The sequence below is a fragment of the Neofelis nebulosa genome, chromosome 4 (genome assembly GCF_028018385.1).
Source record: "Neofelis nebulosa isolate mNeoNeb1 chromosome 4, mNeoNeb1.pri, whole genome shotgun sequence".
Taxonomy (NCBI): Eukaryota; Metazoa; Chordata; class Mammalia; order Carnivora; family Felidae; genus Neofelis; species Neofelis nebulosa.
Window position 1 is genome coordinate 33470300 of NC_080785.1, and position 20964 is coordinate 33491263.

General features: G+C 41.0%; 1 protein-coding gene across 7 annotated transcripts in view; it reads left to right on the forward strand.

Moving 5' to 3' along the window:
* CTTNBP2 (cortactin binding protein 2) overlaps positions 1 to 20964 on the forward strand; it is a 165388-nt gene that overhangs the window by 49075 nt on the left and 95349 nt on the right. Inside the window, exon 2 of one of the 7 annotated variants that reach the window (XM_058724495.1) lies at positions 7860 to 7934. The exons of the other annotated variants lie outside the window; for them this stretch is intronic. The gene's annotated coding sequence lies outside the window, so the exon portion shown is untranslated. The remainder of the gene's footprint in view (positions 1 to 7859; positions 7935 to 20964) is intronic. 7 annotated transcript variants of the gene reach the window in all.

The following is a 20964-nucleotide window of genomic DNA, read 5'->3' on the forward strand; positions in this document are numbered from 1 at the left end:
TCTAAGGAGATGCACAGCACATTCAAATGCATTTGCTTGTAAAAATCTATGTCACGTTAATGCATATTGATAACACCTGCTAATGATTTTAGGCTGACCTATTCATATAGCATGAAACCTGTAATTTAAGTGGGAATGGTTTTAAACGACATAATTTACGAAGAATTTTAATAGTTATGTTATTTAACATGTATAATTTCCCCTAATTATTAAAGCAATAAATGTTCTTTGTAGAGTATCTTAAAAAGGCACAAAAAGATATTCCCATCATTCAGAAGTCACCCTTTTTCTCTGCATAAAAGGGAATCTCTCAAAAGAGGTTCATGCTCTACATAGTAATTTGGGCAACCTGTTTTCATAATACATTGTAAACATATTGCCAGATGCTCTTAAACATTGTGGTTTTTAATCACTGCACATTATGGATTTAACATGAAATGTCAATGGTTGGAAATGCCACCATCTTAGACCTCATGAGGTACTGTTGCAGTTCCTTCTTTGAAGATTCCCCCCCCCCCCCGCCCCCAATTCCCTGGGTCTCTCAGTTTGCCCAGTTCACTTGGCAAAAACCGGATACATGTTAAATTCAACTCTCTGCCTATTTCATGCCCACACAAGTAGGGCTCTACAGGCTGGAGAGGCTCAACCTGGCTGGCTGGGTCTCACTTTAAATTCACAGGTGTATCCTCTTATGGGCCCTTTGTGCTGGGTGGCAGTTATATCACATTTCTTAACACTTGACTCACCTGTTCCCCTAGATTGTTTCACATTTCTTCTGTTTTTTTTTTTTTAATTTTTTTTTTTTAACGTTTATGTATTTTTGAGACAGAGCATAAACGGGGGAGGGTCAGAGAGAGGGAGACACAGAATCTGAAACAGGCTCCAGGCTCTGAGCTGTCAGCACAGAGCCCGATGCAGGGCTCGAACTCACAGACCGCGAGATCATGACCTGAGCCGAAGTCGGCCACTTAACCGACTGAGCCACCCAGGCGCCCCACGTTTCTTCTGTTTTATGAGACCTTCCTTCACCTCCTCCCTTTGCTTCATTCTCAGCTGCTTTCAATTTCACTGAGAGCCAGAAGCAATCCAAACTTCCATGTTCTGTCACGGTCATCTCCGTTCACTGGTATCTGTACCACATACTCATATCTCCTCTCACTGAGGGCAGACTTCTGGGCTCAGGCTCCCCTGGCCACTGTACACCTGATTCTGTACCTTCTCGAATATTCAGGGACCTCTTCAGCAATTATCCCCCTTCTGTGTCACCTCCCTCCGCCCCCCCCCCCCCATTACAGCAAACCTCCTTGAAATAGTTGTCTACTAGCTGATGCCATCCCTTGTTCTTCCATTCTCCCTTGGTATTAATCTCATCAGCTTTTTTTCCTAACACTATCCCAACTAAAAGTCAATCCATTCTTGTAGTTGCCAGGAGAAGAAAACAAAACAACTTTGAGTAAGACTTAATTCCTCTTTTTTTCCTATACCTACATCCAACCTCTCTGCAAATCTGGTTGGCTCTGTAAGATGGAGTCTGACTGCTTCTGTCCATCTCCACTGACAGTACTCTGTTTTGGTTCCTGTTGTTTGTCTAGGTCCGTTTGGGCAGCTATCACAAAAATGCCATAGGTTGGGGGACTTGAACAACAAACATTTCTCACGTTTGTGAAGGCTGGGAAGTCGAAGATCAAGATGTTGGGTGAGAGCCCACTTCTTGGTTTATGACCCTACATGGTAGAAAGGGGCTAGGGAGCCCTCCCATTCATGACGATTCCACTGTCTTCACCCAGTCACCTCCCAAAGGCTCTGCCTCCAGATGTCATCACCTTGGGGATTAGGTTTCAACATATGAATTTTAGGGGGACACAGTTAATAGCACTACTCTAACAAAATTATCACAAACTTAGTGGCTTAAAAGCAACACAAATTTATTAGCTTACACTTCTGGAGGTCGGAGTGTTAAACGGGTCGTCAGGGCTCAGTTCCTTCTAGAGGGTTTGTTGGAGAGAATGTTCCTTGTCCTCTCTAGCTTCCAAAGGCTGCCTGTGTTCCTTGGCTTGTGGTCCCTTCCTCTGTCTTCAAAGCCAACTGCATAGTAAGTAGTTTCTCCTCCCTCCTCTCCTTCCTTAATCACATCTGCTTCTGACACTTGTGCTTCTCTCTTTCAAGGACCCACATGACTATATTCAGCTCACCCACATGATCTTGGATAAGCTTCCTATCTCAATATCCTTAACTTAACCCTATCTCCAAAGTCCCTTTTGCCAGGTAGGGTAATCACAGTTTCCAGAGATTAGGACCTCCTTGGGCATAATTCTATCGGCTGAAACCCTCTTGCCTGGGTTGTTTCAGCAGCTTCCTAACTGGTCCCTCACTTCTGCAGTGGCCACACCATAGTCTGTATTCTCCAGAGCAGAGAGTGCTCCTGTTACAACAGGGTATGTCATCTCTGAGGCAGTGGCCTTTCAGTGACCTGAGGGCTACATGGTACCCCTGACTCCTATCTCTACTGTTCTCTCCTAGTCCCCCTCTGCTTGTTACTCTGTAGCCCTGCTGGCCCCCTTGCCTGTTCCAGTTTTGGGGCTCTTGCATTTGTTTTCCCTGCCTGGAAAGCTCTTCTGAATGGACCTGTGGCTCTCTCCCTCCCCTTTGTAGGTCTTTGCTGCAATGCCATCCATCTTCATGAGGCTTTCCCTGACTGTCCTATTTTAAATTCTCACCACTGTCCATATCACATGCAGCCCTGTCCTCCTTTCTTGCTTTCTTTAGTTCCATTGCATTTATTACCATTTCATATGCTATGTATTTTTCTATGCTTAACATATTTTCATGTTTGTTTTTGTTTTCCCACGAGGATATAAACTCGGAGGGCAGGGATTTTGTTTTGTTCACTGTTATTGAATGAATGGATTTAGATTGACTCCAAATTGTCCCCTGTGAAATACAGATGCATTTTTTTAAGTGCTTAATTCTTTTTGAGAGAGAGAGTGAGAGAGACAGACAGAGGATCCGAAGTGGGCTCTGCGCTGATAGAGAGCCCATTGAGGGGTGAATCCATGAACCATGAGATGATGACCTGAGCCCAAGTCAGATGCATGTGATTTCTGGTGGGGAAGAAGTTCTACCAAAATGCCTTAGCTTTGTATTTGAGATTTACTTTATCCTTGGAGACATGTCGATCCTTTTAGGGTCCTGAGGCTACCACTACTGTGACATTTGATATTTGAGGGTTGCTATTCTCTCATTAACTTTCTGGCACAAGTGGGTGTAGAGGGCTCTTCATTCTCTGTAGCAAAACTGGTACAAGGCAGAAATGTTCCGGAAGACTTAAGGAAAGAGTGAAGGTGAAAGGAAACTGAAGACCTTCTAAGTCCAAGAGATCAAAACAATTTTTGTAATAATAGTAGACATTATTATCTTTTTCCACTCTCATCCTGTCCTGAGTATAGATGGGAGTATTCCAGAGCTGATGTGACATATGATATTGCAATAGATGAAATGAAGAAGCAGATAGGATAATCTGGCTATTTTCTATTAAGAAGGATATTAGAGCAATTTGCAGAAATATAAAATAATGCCATTTTCTCACTTTGGTTTGGAAACTGTAGTGATATTTTCCATAAGACATGTTTATGGTAACATGCAGTGGATTTACTGTTTTGAAATAAGTTAGTAGATTTAAATTTTCTCAGTTTTAATTTAAAAAAATTTTTTAGTCTTTATTTTTGAGAGAGAGAGAAAGAAAGACAGGAGAACAGAGAGAGAGAGAGAGAGAGAGAGAGAGAGAGACAATCCGAAGCAGGCTCCAAGCTCCACGCTGTCAGCATAGAACCTGATGCAAGGCTCAAACTCATGAACTGCAAGATCATGACCTGAGCCGAAGTCGGATGCTTAACTGACTGAGCCACCCAGGCACCCCTCTCGGTTTTAATTTCTAATAAGATAAATGGCAACAGCTATAATCCACATAAACAAGTTATTTGGCTCTTTAATAATTTTTAAGAGTAATCCTGAGACCAAAAAGTTGGAGAACTGCTGGTTAGATAATTGGCTTTTGAAAAATAGCTTGCTCATGTTCAGCTGTGTCCTGCCTACACCCATTGTTCCTCTGGACCCCACACTGAGCAGTCTCAATTACTTAGCATTCATCCTCATAATTCACATTTCCTGCTGGAAAACACAGCTTTCCCCAGTGGCAATGGAAATAATTGCCCACAGGAGAATTCCAGACTGCTTTCCAAAGAGCTAGAACCATACTCTGCCACTGAAGCAAGCGATAACCATGTAAGATGACCCTGCACCGTCCCAGGGATGTGCTTGTAGATTATGCACCTGTGTGATAATAGTTTACATGTGTGAGGAGGTCATTGTTGGGGGGGTGGAAAGGACTTATTTATTCATTTTTGATCTTGTGGTGTGCCTGACCCCACTGTGATGCTGGGGGATCCTGATGGGAATCAGGAATAGCCCTTCTCCCTTGATTCGTTGACACAGGAGTTGGTTGTGACCCAGGGTTCTACTCTTCACAAAAGATAGTTTTTTCCATCTAGGCTATTTCTGGAACTAGAAATGTTTCAAAAGCCTATGGGTTCAATAAACTTGTGTTGCTTAGTTATAGTATTGTGCTTTTCAGTCTTCAAAACCTTTAACATATGCCCTGTTTATGAAATGTATGAACAGGTGTTCCTGTATGTATGTGTATATATTTGTGTGTACATATATACACATACACATGTATAACGTGTGTGTTAATTTTTATACTCTACATAACTTAGAGTGAAACTTTCAGAATCAGAAGAATAGGTTGAGTTGTAACTTTAGAAGTTGAGATTAATTAGATTTGATGATTTGGTCAATGTAATTTGTTATTGGAGTTAATTATCATAAAAATATTTGATGGGTAAAGGCTGTTTTTAAAACCATCTTCGGGTGATTTCGTAGAAGTAAAGATGTGTTACTCGGTGGGACCTGAGGTATTGTGCTGTGGATGACCAACTGAGGTATGGTAGGGTGGGCTGTGTGGCTGGGGTCCAGTCACTAACAGGACTGGAGTGGAAGGTAGAACCAGGACCAGGCTCCGCTCTGCCATGTGACTCCTGAAGTCGGAGGTTTGACCTTATTTCTTCTCGAGATAGAAGTAGCATTTTTATTACACTAACTGTGTGGCTAGAATGCTCATAAGAGCACTTTAGTAAGAGTAAAGCAGGGGGACCTACGTAGCTCAGTTGGTTAAGCATCTTAGTTCAGCTCAGGTCATGATCTCGTGGTTTGTGGGTTCAAGCCCCACGTCAGTCTCAGAGCCTGGAGCCTACTTCAGATTCTGTGTCTCCCTCTCTCTGTCTGCTCCTCCCCTGCTTATGCTCTCTCTCTTTCCTCCTCCCTTCCTCTCCCTCCCCTTCTCTTTCTCTCCCTCCCTCTCCCTCCCTCTCCCTCCCTCTCCCTCCCTCTCCCTCTCCCTCTCTTTCCCTCTCTTTCTCACCCTCTCAAAAGTGAATAAACATTAAAAAAAATAAAAACAAGACTAAAGTGTTTGGATCCCCTTAAAACGAATAACCTACTAGCACATTAAACATAGTGATTTGTCACGTTATAAGTGTGTTGAAGTATTTCATTTATTGTGATCCCTTTAGCTGTTATTAGAGGATTTTACTAACCTACAAGATGCTCTATTAAGGCAGTTCTGTGATAGTAATACAGAGCTTTGGAACTAAGTCCAGACTTTGCCTTTATTAGCTGTGAGACTTTAGGAAATGTCTTCCTATTCCTTAAATCTCATTTACCACTTTGACAAATGGGGTATAAATAACCATCTAAATATGGTTGCCAGGATTTAATGAGGTTACATATGTAAATTCTAATAGTAATAGCTAATGGTTACCTGGCTCTCATGATGTAGACAGGGTGAGGGGTTGGGGGAACATATTGTGGGAAAAAATTACTAATCGTGATGAGATTTTGTACCAAGAGAATAATAGGTAGGTTCTTAGTTTAGGTAGGTGTTTAGAGAAGGCCTTAAAATGAATTTTAATGTTTCTCTGGGAAATGACCATGAACCTGTGGAAATTGCATTTTGGAGGATTTTTTTTAAAGCTCCCATTTGGAATGTTCACATACATTATTAAGCAAAAATGTAGAAAACTCTTTAAAGAAGTGAAGAAATTCTGAATAATAAAATGATACAGTGCTTCCCAGCTGCTACATAAATGCGTATTATTAAAAAGACTTGGGGCGCCTGGGTGGCGCAGTCGGTTAAGCGTCCGACTTCAGCCAGGTCACGATCTCGCGGTCCGTGAGTTCGAGCCCCGCGTCAGGCTCTGGGCTGATGGCTCAGAGCCTGGAGCCTGTTTCCGATTCTGTGTCTCCCTCTCTCTCTGCCCCTCCCCCGTTCATGCTCTGTCTCTCTCTGTCCCAAAAATAAATAAAAAAACATTAAAAAAAAAAAAAATTAAAAAAAAAAAAAAAAGACTTATAAGAACAAGTCTAGAGAAGTAAGTCCTGAAATCTTTATCCTAATTCAGGTTTCTCTCAGTATCTTATATGCCACTGTTTTCATTAATATTTTTGTAAGGGCAAAATCAAAGGCGATATATAATAGTTGAACCCCTGAAATGAATGAAATAGTACATTTTTCAAGCTAGATCACATGTTAAATAGCTGATCATTTTTTGAGGGGGAAAAAAAAAGATTGAATTCAGATCTATAAATCCTTTTAATAAGTAGGACAGTTTTCAAAGATTGGGCCTGTGATTAATGCAGAATTAACATATGTTAATGAATTTTTAAAATTCTTCCTGTTCCTTCGGTAATGATTGAATAGTGTATAAGGAAAAGGAGTGCCTGTGGTCCAAGGTATGCCCTCAAACAAGACATCAGATATCACATACAGCTATTTTAATAATAATGTTAACATTACACACCATACTCATGTTTTGTGCTATGTATTCTTCATAACATGCTCCGTTTTACTAAATGGGAAACTGGAGCCACTGTTAACTCTCCAGTTGTCTTAGTGGCTGAACTCTGGTCTTTAGGCTCAGAGTCTAGTCTTTTCCCATTTCACCATGATTGTTGCCAACACCAAGAATGGACTGTGATGCTTGGAGGATTTGTAGAAAGCATTACACTTTGCTACTGAGCAACTTGTTAATGTGGTACTTACCTCTAGGTTGAATCTGTGTATCTCCCCTCAGGAAATTGTATCTCTTAGGCCAATATTCCAGTTATCTATTGCCACATCACAAACTACACCCACATTTCCTGATTTTAAATAATGATTTGTTCCTGTCATCGTCTTCACAGGTTGGCTGGCCTCAACTAGGGTATAAAGTGGTAGGGTGGGGCTGAGAAGGCAAAGGTCAGATGAAAGGGGACCTTGTTGGCCACAGCCTTAGGTGGATGGCCACCTTTCTGGTGCCTCTAGACCATCCTTTGTATAGAGGTAGTTGGTAGAGAGATTGGTCAGGGAAAATGACAGGAAGACTATAAGAGCAAAGAAGGTAGCCAGGGTGTACCACGAGAGGAGAAGCAGAAATCAGAAAGAATCTGGAAAGATCTGTCAGTGAGGGTTAGTGGTTGTGACATTAAAGTTTATTAGGCTCACAGATGTTAAAAAGTGACCATTTTGTTGTAATTGGTGGTTTTGTCATTACAAAAGTGTGGAGTTTAGTGCTTTGTTACTGACTAATTTGGGGGTTGCAAGGAACAGAAACCAAATAGCTCCCAAGAATATATTGGCTCGTATAACTGAAAAGTTACAGGAGTAAGTCTAGCTTTTAGGAACGGCTAGCTAGACTCAAGGACTCAAATGATGTCAGTCAGCACTTAGTCTCACTCTCTCCATTTCTCAACTCTGATTTCTTCAGGTTAACTCTTCTCAGGCAAAAGACTGGCCCTGGTTTCTCTGAAAAGTACAGCGCTGGTAGAACTGGAGGATTAAGGTACCTTCTACAAGAATTACATCTATTAACCCTCTCAGTATTCTTAAAGATCACTCAGTTTTATAAAGAGAAATATGTGAAGGAAAAAAACCCCATGAAATGATAAAAATTTCAGCTCTACATAGCGGTCGGAATGACCAAAGTCCAAACAACGAGAACACTAAATGCTGGTGAAGATGTGAAGCAACAGCGGGAGCTGTCTTTCCCTGCTGGTGAGAATGCAAAATGGTGCAGCCAATTGGGAAGACAGTTTGGAGGTTTCTTATAAAACTAAACATACTCTTACCATACAATCCAGCAATCCATTTCTTGGTAGTTAGCCAAAAGGGTTGAAAACTTATGTCCACGCAAAAACATGCACAGGGATTTATAGGAGCTTTATTCATAACTGCCAAAACATGGACACAACCAAGACGTCCTTCAGTAGTGAATGGATAGGCTGTGGTGCATGCAGACAATGGCATATTATTTAGTGCTAAAAAGAAATCAGCTACCAAGCTATGAGAAGATGTGGAGAAACCTTAAATGCATCTTACTAAGTGAACAGAGCTAATGTGAAAAGGCTACATGCTGCACAATTCGAAGTATATGACGTTATGGAAAAGGCAACAGAGTCAAAAGACCAGTGATGTGGCAGGAGTGAGGAGGGGAAGAGGGATGATTAGGTGGAGCCCAGAGGACTTTTGGAGCAACAAAACTGCTCTGTATGACCCTATAATGATGGATGTATGTTATACAATTGTCCAAACCCATAGAATGTATAAGACCAAGAGAACTCTGAGGTAAACTATGGACTTTGGGTGATGATGTGTCGGTGTAGGTTCATCAGTTGTAACAGATGTACCACTCTGGTGGGGGGGAGGTGTTGGTAATGGGAGAGGCTATGCATGTGTAGGGGCAGAGGTGGGTGGGAAATCTCTGTACCATCCTCTCAGTTTTGCTGCGAATCTTTAAAGAGTGCTTTAAAAAATAGTCTTTAAAAAGTTTTTAGCAGTAGTTCTTAGCTTGCTAATTCAAGGATGTGACCTGAGCTTAAAACTTGAAGTAACAGGAAGAAGTAGGAACATCAGTCTTAGTAATGAAGCCTCCTTTAACCAATGCTGCAGCCTAGACTTAGCCTGGGTGATTTATAAGTGGTATATAATTTATCCTCTCTTACTGAGTGTGTAGGAACTGAACACTGGTCATTGTGTCAGTCAACATGCTATGCACTGTACATTAAGTATCTCCTTAAGCTTTTCAACAAGGCTATGACCTAGGTATTATCATCTCTGTTTTACACATGAGAGACTGAGGCTTAGGGTGTTTAGCAACTTTGCAGAGGCCATCGAGCTAGGAAATTCTACCACCAAAATTCAAATCCAGGCAGTTGGAAACCAGAGTGTCCATTCGGGACTGAATTAGGTGGCTTTGCATCTCTAGAATCTCCAATTTCTTTCCAGAAGCAAGACCAGACCCTTTAGCCTTAAGCAAGGTGAGCCTTGTGAGTTGGTGTACCTGTGTTTCATGTGGACAAGACACACTGATAACTTACTGTGCTGACCTTGGGGCTGAGAGGGAAGGTGGCTCTTGCAGCTACTTTTTGACGCCACTTTAGCTGCCCCTCTGTGGGGAGGCTTGTTGGTTAGAGCGTCCATCCACGCATGACAGCTGGCCTGCTTAGGTTCGCAGTTCCACCTAAAGAAGTAAGGACGGTAAGCCGTTTTTCCTTTTATTGATGGTGGCAATTATCTGAGGAGAGTAGGAAAATTGGAACGCTGTTACATAACTTGAGGCATTTCCAAGAGGCACCTCTAAATAAACAAAGCCTCAACCTTTTTTGCTTGTGTAGCTTTTGAAGGGCCAGAATTATTTTATTTTGAGGACATAAGTAAACCCAACCTAGCACCTTCCCTGTGGACCAAGGAATTCGTCTGTGTATTTGTGCTCAAAATAAAATAGAACAAGTTATGGCAACTCATCACTTGCTGAAAGCAGTAGAGTCGAACGGTCTGAGTGAGATTTCTCCAGATGTCAAGATATTTATGATCAACACCTGAAAAAGTAATGTTTGTTCATTTTTAAATGTTAATTTTACTATAGTTCTTTTATAAATTGACATAAATACTCTGCCTCAGACTAGGTACTTACCTTGAATTCTAAGCAACCAATTCAACCAATTTTAAATTGTCTTTCATAAGGAAGAGAAGAGAAATCAGTTTGTTTAGATCTGTGCTTTGTATCATTTCCTAACTGGAGTGAATTATAAAAGAATCTTAAGGAGGAAGATAAAAAGGAAATTAGCATAATTTCCTGGTTCAGAATCAGACTGTCTTCTCATTTTTTTTTTTTAAAGGTACCGTATTGTTTATTCTAAGCTTATATCACACACCCCTAGCCAAATATATTTAGGAAAATAAATTCCAAAGTCATTTCGTTTGGTTGGGCCATGATTAAGATGTTATTTGTATTTTTTTTTTTTTTTTTTGGACAGGGTACAGTTTAAATGAGAATAAATTGTGTCTAAAGATATTACTGATTAACTTTTTTCCTTCTAGCTGGAAATTCTTAATTGGAGTGCTCGATTTCAAAGCAGCAAAGCTGGTCTATTCAGTACTGACACTACTGATGTACATTTAAATTCATAAAGAATTGATTGTTTATTGTATGCAAGGTCAGTGCTCATGATAAGCATAAGTATGGCCCAGTCTCCGTGTAGTTGACTTCCTGGCTTTGGAGGGGAGAGGGAAGGAGGAGAGTTTGAAGCAAATAACTCAGTTGTGGTGATGCAGAAATGTTTGGGTAGGAGCCACACACATTGTACAGTGGGGGCACAAAGAGGGGGGTTCGGCACTGGGGGGCGGGGTCAGAAAAGGCTTCACGTAGAAAGACACACTAGAAACTGGCTCTCATAGGAAGAATACAACTTACCAGCTATATGCACAGAGACCTGCAACAGCACAGCGAAGTCAGGGCCTTGTAAATAGTTTTGTAGTTGAAACTTGTTTTAAAAATTAACTCAGGATTTGTTTTAATCGCATATGGTAAGACACAAACATGGAAATGACTGTCATAGGGGGAGAAATTTTTATACTCTGGTCCCTAGAAGTAGGCCCAGCATTGCCAGACAGGGCCACATGGGGAAGCACCGGGATCAGTCTGGAGGCAGAAGGAGTGAGGGAAAGCATGGACAAGAAGTCTTCATTGTGGTTTCCATGGGAAGGAATGGGTAAGGCAAGGTAAGCAGACTTATGAATACTTTCAGGAGGCTCCAGGGTGGAGAGACTGCCCCTCTTTGTTGAGTACCTGGCTGTACCTGGCCGGGGGGGTGATGGTTAGGGCAAGGGAGAGTGGCTGCATGTGTGAGAGTCTGCTAAAGGAGGCAGACAGAGGGGCCATGGGCCCTGCATTGGTTGGTTTGCATCTAGAGGTCACAGTCACAAGAGAGTCATGGGCTGTCTTTAACAACTGGCTAACTCTGGGAGGAATCTCTCTCCCTAGATGCCAGAATATGAAGAATACAGAAAATAAGAAAATGCAGTTATTAGAAATCTTAGGAGGTAAAGAGGAGGAGGGTGGGTGCTGGTATGTAAAAAAAGGAGAGTAGAGGGTTGCCTGGTTGGCTTAGTCAGTTAAGCATCTGACTCTTGGTTTTGGATCAGGTCCTGAACTCGCAATTCGTGGGACTGAGTCCTGCATTGGGCTCTGCACTGGTGGTGCGGAGCCTGTTTGGGAGTCTCTCCCTCTCTCTCTGTCCCTCCCCTGCTTGCTTTCTCTCTCTCTCTCTCTCTTTCCTTCTCAAAATAAATAAACATTGAAAAAATAAGAGTAGAGATAGAATAAGAGGTCAGATCATGGAGGACCTTCATGAAAGTTTGGGCCTTATTGTTAAGTAATAAGAACTCTGGACAGATTTTGATCAGTTCCTACACCTGCATTTTGGAGTAATCCTTCTTAGGAGCAAAGAGTAAGATTGATTGGAGAGACAGAGGTGTGGAGACCAAGCAGGAGATTGTTGCAAGTGTTAGTATGAAGGTGACAAGGGGCCAGAGGAAGGCAGTGATGGCTGGGATAGTTGGGAGGGGACACACATGAGGAATTCTTGCAAGGCAGCAATGATGAGCCTGGACTGATTGGCTGTGGGTACGAGAGGAGTGAAAGTGGTTTCTCTGTTGACACTCAGGTGAGTTTGTAGTGTGGTGGTACCACAGCCCAGACAGGGAATATGTAAGGTAAAGGTGTCCAGGGGAGAAGATGAAGAGTTCAGTTTGGTACTTGATGAATTTTCTGGCCTTACTGGAACACCCAGGGTAACCTATTTGGCAGGCAGTTGGATGTAAGGTTCTGGAAGAGGTAGTTTTGGTCAGGGAGGATCATTTGTAGTGCTTGGAGATAAAAGGAAGTAGTAAGGGAAGGTGAGGCATAGATGGAATTAACAACCTTAGAGGGGCAAAGAAACAGTTTCCTTTGAGAAAGGTAAAAATGGAGAACTTTGAGATTACTGGGAAGAGATCACAATACGAAGAGGAAAGCAAAGGTGAATGTCACAAGGCGGAGAACGGTGAGTTAGGATCCTAGAGAAGGTTTGGCATGTCCACCATGAAACCAGGGCCTCCTTCTTACCACTGTGATTCACTGAACCCATAGTGATCTTGGCTCCTTGGACCCAGGTGAGCTTGGAGGCTTGAAATGTGTACTGGCTTCAGAGTGAGCTATTAATGTGCTTTAGCATTGCTCAGCATTCCGAGAGAGCACAGATGGCAGATGCTGAATGGACCCAAGCTTACTGTGTAGAGAAGTAACTGAAGAAGCATCTGAAGAAACATGAGCTTTCCACTGGATTGAGAGAAACAGTGCTTGGGGAGTGGAAGATGAACTAGGGGAGAATGCGGTCTCTTTGGAGTCGTGATAAAGTCCGAGGACATGAGCATGTTGAGGGAGCGTTCTGGTAATGGCTGTTCGAGCCAAGGATATTAAGAAATTGTGAGCTCTTTTCTTTCTTTCTTTCTTGCTTTTTTTTTTTTTTTAAAGCTTATTTATTTTTGTAGAGAGAGAGACAGGGGGAGGGGCAGAGAGAGAGGGAAAGAGACAATCCCAAACAGGCTCCTTACTGTCAGTGGAGACCCTGATGTGGGGCTCAGACTCACGAACTGTGAGATCATGACCTGAGCTGAAGTTGGATGCTTAACTGACTGAGCCACCCAGAGCCCCAAGAAATGGTGAGTTCTGATCCCATTGCTTATCCACATGATTCAGGTGCTCTGGGATACTGGCAATGTTCTGATTGAATACAGGGGACTAAAGTCTTAAATAAGCCACTTTTATGTTTTCTCTTTTTCTAAGTGTTTGAATTAAAAGTGAAAGTGTAATAACCAATAAATATTTCATCCATGGCTAGAATTATATCTTACCAAAAAACCCAAAAAACTTACATGTGGAAACATCATTAGCCTTTTTCTAACCAGTAGGATTCTTTGACCATTTAGTAATCCAGACTCTTTATCCCCAAAGAGTAGTTCAAATGTAAGTTCTTATTACTACTTTGTGAAACAAAAACATTTTTCAATTAATTCAGACTGAGAAGTGTTTATTTCTTGTGAGGAACAGGCAGCCTTCTAGGCCATAAAGCCAAACAAGAGTGGTGTTTGTTCTATGACAAGCTTTTGTGATGAAGGAAGAACAGTCCAATGCTTTGCAAAACTCTTAGCTGTTTAGTGGCTCTAATGCCTTCCTGGGTCTCTTCTCCCTCCAAATAATGTATCAGCTCTGAGGACAGTATTTCTTCCAGTAGCTGTATGTTTGATTTCTAATTCTTTGCTCTTATTTCCAAATCTAGTTCTTGACAAAGAGAGGAAAGGAATAGGAATACTTTATGCATAGTGTGTTCCAGTATGTTTTGGGGCCTTCCACTCAGATAGGGGCTGATGGGCTTATGAATCCTAGGGTAGATTGTTAGTCTGTCATGGTGCTGATGAATTTCCTGACCTTAGAAGATACCCATGGAGCACTTGCTCTTGGCCTCCTAGCATGATTTTGTGACTCAACATAAGCATGGTTGCATGTTGTGTACATCATATGTGTTGTGTGTGAAATCTTTTAAAGTCATTTTAACATAGGGAAATAATAAAATTAGGACTGTTCATACTAAATCAGCTTCAAAAAGTATTATTTTGGAAATGGGCTATTAAGATTTTTTCTTACAAAGGTTGATTTTGCTTTTGTCATTTTGGTGGACTCTTTGTTGCTACTGTTATTTATATGTGATAGAGTAGAAATTGTTTCTGTGGATGACAGGCTTAATCTCAAGTACATGTTATCCTTTACTTTTCAAACACAGCTGCAAGTGCCTTGTACCAATATTTAAAAATAGACTTCGCAGGCAAAACAGTCTGTACATTCACAGGCAAGTACAATATGATTTTAGAGTGATCTGCTAAATGCATGGCTATACTAAATCCACTCAGACATTATCATGATGCCTCATATGTATCTGACAGCTTCTCTTTTATGAATATTGGTGTGTAGTAAGGTCACTTGGTTTGAGCATGAAGCTCTTGTAACCAGGTCTGTGGTTGTGATTCCTATTTGGAACATTTGTCGTAGCATAGAGGAAGTTAAATTATACCCGAGGCCTTTCCTTCTGGCCAGCCAGATGGGGGGAGACAGGCACTCCCAGGAATGGGTAAAAGAGTGTGTGTGGATGCCCCATTCCTAGTCCAGTTGCTTGTAGGGATGTATGTCTTCTGGGAAGTTTAATGGCATCGTCATCTTGTATATAAAGCACAGACATTCGGATGAAAGGTCATGATTGCCTTTAGTGTGAATGGTAATGTTGTCTACTCTGGCTGAGGGACTGTGACCACAGGCTTTAGTTCTGTCTGATCAACGTTTCTGTGTAACTGATCAGTGTTTTAAGAACTGACATGTTTTGGCAGAGAGTGATGACCTCAGTCCCATCCTAACTGTTATTTTTACTATCCTTGTGTTCTCCATGAATATTAATGGGAGACTGAAGATATTAAAGGACAGAAACAGATGCCTTCAGTAGCTGTTCCAGGATAGAGGGGGTGGGAATGGCAGGGTCCCAATCTCCTTCCTGCAGCAAGTTCCAGTGAGCCCTGTAATGTGCCACCTACACAGATGAGTGGTGTCATCTGCTCTGAGGCCACAGAGGCTTTCAGACTCATGCTCCACTTTCAGTGAGAAAGTGGGTGGCATAGCTTAGAGAAGAGAAAATGGATTCTTACAAGAATAGACTTTAAACATATAGTTCATATCTACTCTTTCCAGAAATTGATCATAGCCAGTCATAAATTGTGTTGGAGACTCAGGAAATGATTGCCATTCATCTTGGTCTAAACTCCTTTGGAAGAGATGCCACAGTTCACTGTTTCATAATGTGTCACATATATTTACACTATTCTATAATTTATTCTCTATTAGAGACTATTTAAGGTATACTACCCCTTCCCTTTCGGCTCACAAATGCCCTGTGGAATAGGACCAGGGAAGCTGGTTGCTGGAGAAAAATGGCTCTTGCATAGACATAACTTGAGCTCTCATTGAATAAATGGTGTAATGTAAACAGAAAAGGTCTAGCAGAAACGTAAATAGTTGAGCATTTTCACCAATGTGATTTGAGATGGTTAGGCCTGTGATGGATGATTGCATGTTAATACCAACCAACCTATGCATTACAGTTGATGGTTTATAAAGCATTTCACAGCCGTTTTTGTGTGCAATGAAGACAACGTTGCGTGATCTAAAATGGATTCTCACCCCATTCCTGCAAATGACACTTGTCCTGCTGAGATCTGTTCCTTGAACAAGATCATGTCTTCCCCTCACCTTTGCATAGGTCCCTGGTCCTCTGACTTAAGAGTAGCTAGAGGCGTCTGACCTACAGTTTGTACATCTGCCACCTGTCCGATGGGCTCACGTTTATTGCAGGCGTATGAGGAAGTCTGCCTCCTGGGACTCTGCTTCCTCCCAGGGCTGCCCCAAGATCTATGTGGTGGTCCTTTTCTGGCAACTGCAGTGGATTTCTGGTTTGCTGTGGGAAGTAGCAGTAGGTATACATTCTTGCAAGGACTGGGGAACGTTTAATGGTGGTAAAATTACTGGCAGGGTTTGAATAGACTGCTTTCAAACCCTTGACATTCCTTTTCCCGTGATTGTTGTTGATATGGAATGAGTCATCTTCAGCTGGTAGATGGTGAGAATATTAAGAGCTTTCTGTTTAAGTTTTCCAGATGCTTAGCAGTTCTTGCGTTTGGTGAGTTACTCCACGGTGACCAAGGCTGGTCCCGTTGGGAGTTGGGGAGGTGGCTCAGCACTAAGAGCTCTCTCTCCCATATTCTCTCCCTATGTCCTGGGGAATTGTATTTATAACCAAGCCAACTAATGTTTCTTAGGTTATGAAAAGGACTGTGCTTAAAATTTTTAATCACAACCTCTGCCACAGACATTATGTGTTATATTCTCCCCAGCAGATAAGACACTGCCTTTATTTCGTTGTTTTTCACTTTAAAAATTTTTGGATGGGGTTGGTTATGTTAACAGTGTTCCCACACCCACCCACTGCTGTTTCCACATTTCATTTCTCTAGGCACAAAAAAAATAGGCCTTTCCGGAATTATCATATTGGCAAACTACATTATTCCCGAAATAATTGAAACATTTCAAGGAAGTTACCTTGCATCCCCCTGAGGTTGGCTGGTTTGTTTGGATAATTCTTTATGGGTTCATTTTAGGCAAGATGTTTCATGCTGGTTTTTTTTTTTTTCCCCCTTGTTATGAATCAAAAGTCCTAGATGATTAAAGCCTAATAAGAAAATGCTTCTGTGCAGTCATGATGATGTGAATAATACAAACGTGGGGGGAATACCTGTTTGGGAATTCTCAGAAACAGGAATGTGATCCAGTATACATGAAGTTGGGGGGGGGGGGTGGCGGGTAACTGCAGAATTCCTGCTGGTGTCCTTGGTACAGCAATATTCAGTCCCCATGAGTGGTTAGTTGCTTCTCTTGACAATATCAGACTATAGAAGCCTTATTTTTTCAAACACTTATTTTCAATGGTCAAATAAAATTATACTCTTTTTAACCATTGGGAGCATATTTTCTTACGGGTGTTCTAAGTCATCTCTTTACCAGATGACTATTTTGCTAGTTCCCCAGAATATCACAAACTTTGATACGTTTTCTGGTGGGATTACTTACTTTGTTGGAAAATTTTGCCAATTTATTCATTATCTAGAAGCTTTAGAAAACGTAAAGAATATGAGTTGGAACTTCACCAAATGAATGGCTTGTGCAGATTTGTTTATTTTAAGGCTGCATGGTGATATCTAAATTTACCCCAAAAGTTGAAAAACACATCCATTAATAAGGGCAGAGCTTATAAAGTTAATGGCATAACAGTATCTCCATTCTCTAAATGTGGTGCTTCAGAACACATCATTTGACTTACATTAGAACTGATTTTTTTATGTTAAAGGGTGATGCTGAAATAGGATTCCATGTATTTTGTTCTGTCTTTGCTTTCTGCTCTGTAATCCTTTAAAACACATCTCTTAAAAGAATTCATTATTATTTTCTCTGCCAGCAGAGTGTTGTATTTATGTGTGTTTCTGTACATGTTGGATGATGATTTCATTTCCATCCATAGCATGTTGATTCTGTTTTACTTCATATACTGTATTTCATGAGTGCACCCTCAGTGCTTGACCTTCCACATCCACGAAGGGGGCTCTAGCATAATGCACAATTAGGGGCACAGGGCTTTTTCCTTAAGGGGTGTGATGCAGTAGAAGAGACAGAAGAGTTGTAAATGCGTGCCTGCATGCCTGAAGACAATCCCCCAGCTCTAAAATGGAAACTTCAGCACTTGACATCTGACTCACAACTTCCCATTTCTCCAGTGAGATAGCCTAAATGATGTAAAAACAGACAAAAACAAGAGAGAACTAGTGGTCATCATTAAAATGATAGCTATTAATTATTATATGTTTACTCTTGTTCGGGTACCCAGCTAAGTGCCTTACGTGCATTATTTCATTAATCCTTCAAAATAACAAAACCAGAACCCCGGATTGGGTCCTCTGTTATCCTCTCGTTACTGGTAAAGACCGAGGGGAGTAAAATAAACAGCCCAAGGTTACATAGAAGAAGCAAAGTCTATCAAACCCATTTTGTGTGATCTCTGAGCCCACTGTCTCCACTGCTGCACTACCCATGTCCTAAAGGAATACCTGCTATATGCAATGATCATATGACCAGACTGAGCCATAAATGAGCGTTGACTCACTACCTGGACCCTGTGATGCTCTTCGGGAGGCGGACCTGTAACTTGGTAAGAGCCGGCCAGCTGGTACCTACCTGGATCTGGAGAGGCGAGGGCAGACTATGCGATAGGTTAGGGAGTTGCCACCAGAAATCTCTTCCACAAGTGTGAAGGAGAAGCACTAGAAAGTGGCATTGCCAGGAAAGCTGTCTTGGACATCAGTGCCACCCCCCAATACTCTGCCAGCACAGACGTTGGCACAGACATGCTCTCGTCCCTCCTGGGCAGGTGCAGCCAGAGAGACTCCTTGTCCTTGACACACAAGGCCTCCGGGAGGAGCCCAACAGAGGAACCTGTTTCACGGGGCTGTGGCTCTGACTTCTCCTCTCCCCTCTGAGCTGAGAGGAGCACTACCATGTAAGTTAGCACTAGTCTGCCCACTGCCCTCTATTAGAGGAGCATTTTAATGGCAACCAGCTGGAGACTAAAGGTGCTCAGAGATTCTACCTGCCCTGCTTACAGAGAAACACCAGATCTGGGTTAACTCCTATTGGTCCAAAGATGGAGTAAAAAGAAAAAACCTAAGGCTTATGAAAGATTTTGTGGCAAAGAAGAGGGAAGATAACCTAACATTTAAAATGCAAAGAAACGACCTACATTTGACAAAATTATTATGAGAAGCAAGTAAATTTTAGAAAGTAATTTTTAGACACCATCTGCTTTGCGTCTTAAAACTCAAGGAAACATAGACTTTGGAGTGAGACTGAATGGTGGATGAGCCAGACTGTGATGGAGAGTGAACTGGCTGCAGAGTTGGGGAACAGAGAGCGTAGCCGTCGGAGGCAGATCGCTGGAGTGGGTACTGCCTCCACAGCTCCTGGCTCTACAACCTGTCTCAGGCCCTTTCAGGTTTCTCCTCTGTAAGGTGAGGATGACAGTACTGACAGTGGTTAGAATCTAAAATGCACTAGGAGAATTGAAGCGTGTTTTAGCACTAATAGTGAAAAATCAACATTATAAAAAATGAAATCCATAACAAATTTAAGAAGTTCTCCCAGAACCCAGAGGAAAGCATTAAAGTGATAAAGTAGAAACAAAGATACGTATGTTTAGAAGGTGGCGAATGGAGATCCACCAGGAGAAAAATGGATGTTCCTGAAAAACACCAGAACAAATCGATTGGTTGCTGCGAGTGAGATGTAGCAGAATCTTTATGTTAAAAAATCTGTAGGGCAGGAAAATACCAGCCAACACTGGGAATAATCTTAAATGTTACTTACTAATTTTAAAGTTTGAAAAGGAATTAATTGGGCAGAAAAGCGGAAGGTTTACCTAAAAAGGGAGAAAAATCTATCTGGCCTTGGACTTGCTCCTGTGCACTATTGAATGCAGGAGGCAAAGAAACAATATCTAGTGTTGAGAGTTATCACCTAAGAATGTTTTCACCCAGACCAGGTGGTGGTCACGGAAGAAGGAAATAGAAATCATACTCAGATTGACAGAGAAACAGAACATTCTCATCCAAAAGCTGCTTTGAAAAATAAATACCCTAAAGATTTACCTAGTTTGAAATAAGCATTAAGATATTAAGCATGGAAATAATGGCACAACAGTGTAAAGAGAAGCAAGAAGTTGGTTCTTCTTCTCCTTGGTGGGGGCATTGAAGTACTTAGGGGAATCTTCATAGAGTCTTCATTGAATGTTGGGCGAAAACTGCAGAGTTACTCGTGGTTCTGATGAGCAGCCTTGATTGAGAACTGCTTTAACGTTTTAATCAAGATAAAATATGTACAGAGCTAATTAGGAAAGTGGGGATATTGCCAAAATTTTCTTGTTCTCAGATTTATGCTAATTGATTTTAAAATAGAAAACTTTTGGAAGATACAACAGCAAGATTATTTTCCAGTGGTAAGTCTTAGTTTTATGAAAAAGGCCTCTTTCTTCAAATGTTTGTCTAATTTGTACATGATACCAATCAAAATTATAATTGCTTTTTTTGAGACTTATTTTATCAACTTCTAAATTTCATCTAGAAGAATAAGCTGGTAGTATAACAAAGGAATTTTTAGAAACTGATATTGTGAAAGAGGCTTGTCCTACTGGTTGGTAGGATTTAATAGTACAAATTAAACATTTATACTGGCAAATTCTGAATAGGAAGATAAAGGAAACAGTGGAAGGTTCAAAAACAGAGCCAGTATTGTAGAGATAATACAGTTCATAATGATAAAAGGGACAGTTTATCACAAAGACATAAATGTTTAGGTGACGAGTAATAGAGCCTCAAAATACATGAAGCAAAAATTGGTAAATTTAAAGGGAAAAATAGACAATTTCATAATTACAGATGATTTATAATTTATTACAGATAATTTATAATTAATTACAGATAATTTGTAATTTATAATTACAGATAATAGATAATTTCATAATTACAGATTTCAATACCTATTTTGGTAGTTGATAGAACAACAAGTAGTTATTAGGGGAAAAACAGTAAAAACATAGAAAATATGAATAACACACTCTATCAACCATCTTGATTGACATTTGTAGAATGTATTCAGTAACCTCAACAGAGTTAAATGAGAAACCAGTAAGGATAAGGCATTAAAAAAAGACATCCAAATATCTGGAAACTTCTGAGAAAAACATCTCTATAATTCATGTGTCAAAGACAAAATCACAGTAAAATTAGAAAATAATTTGAACGGAATGACAGCAAAAATGCATCAAAATATTTGAGATACATCTCAAACAGTACTT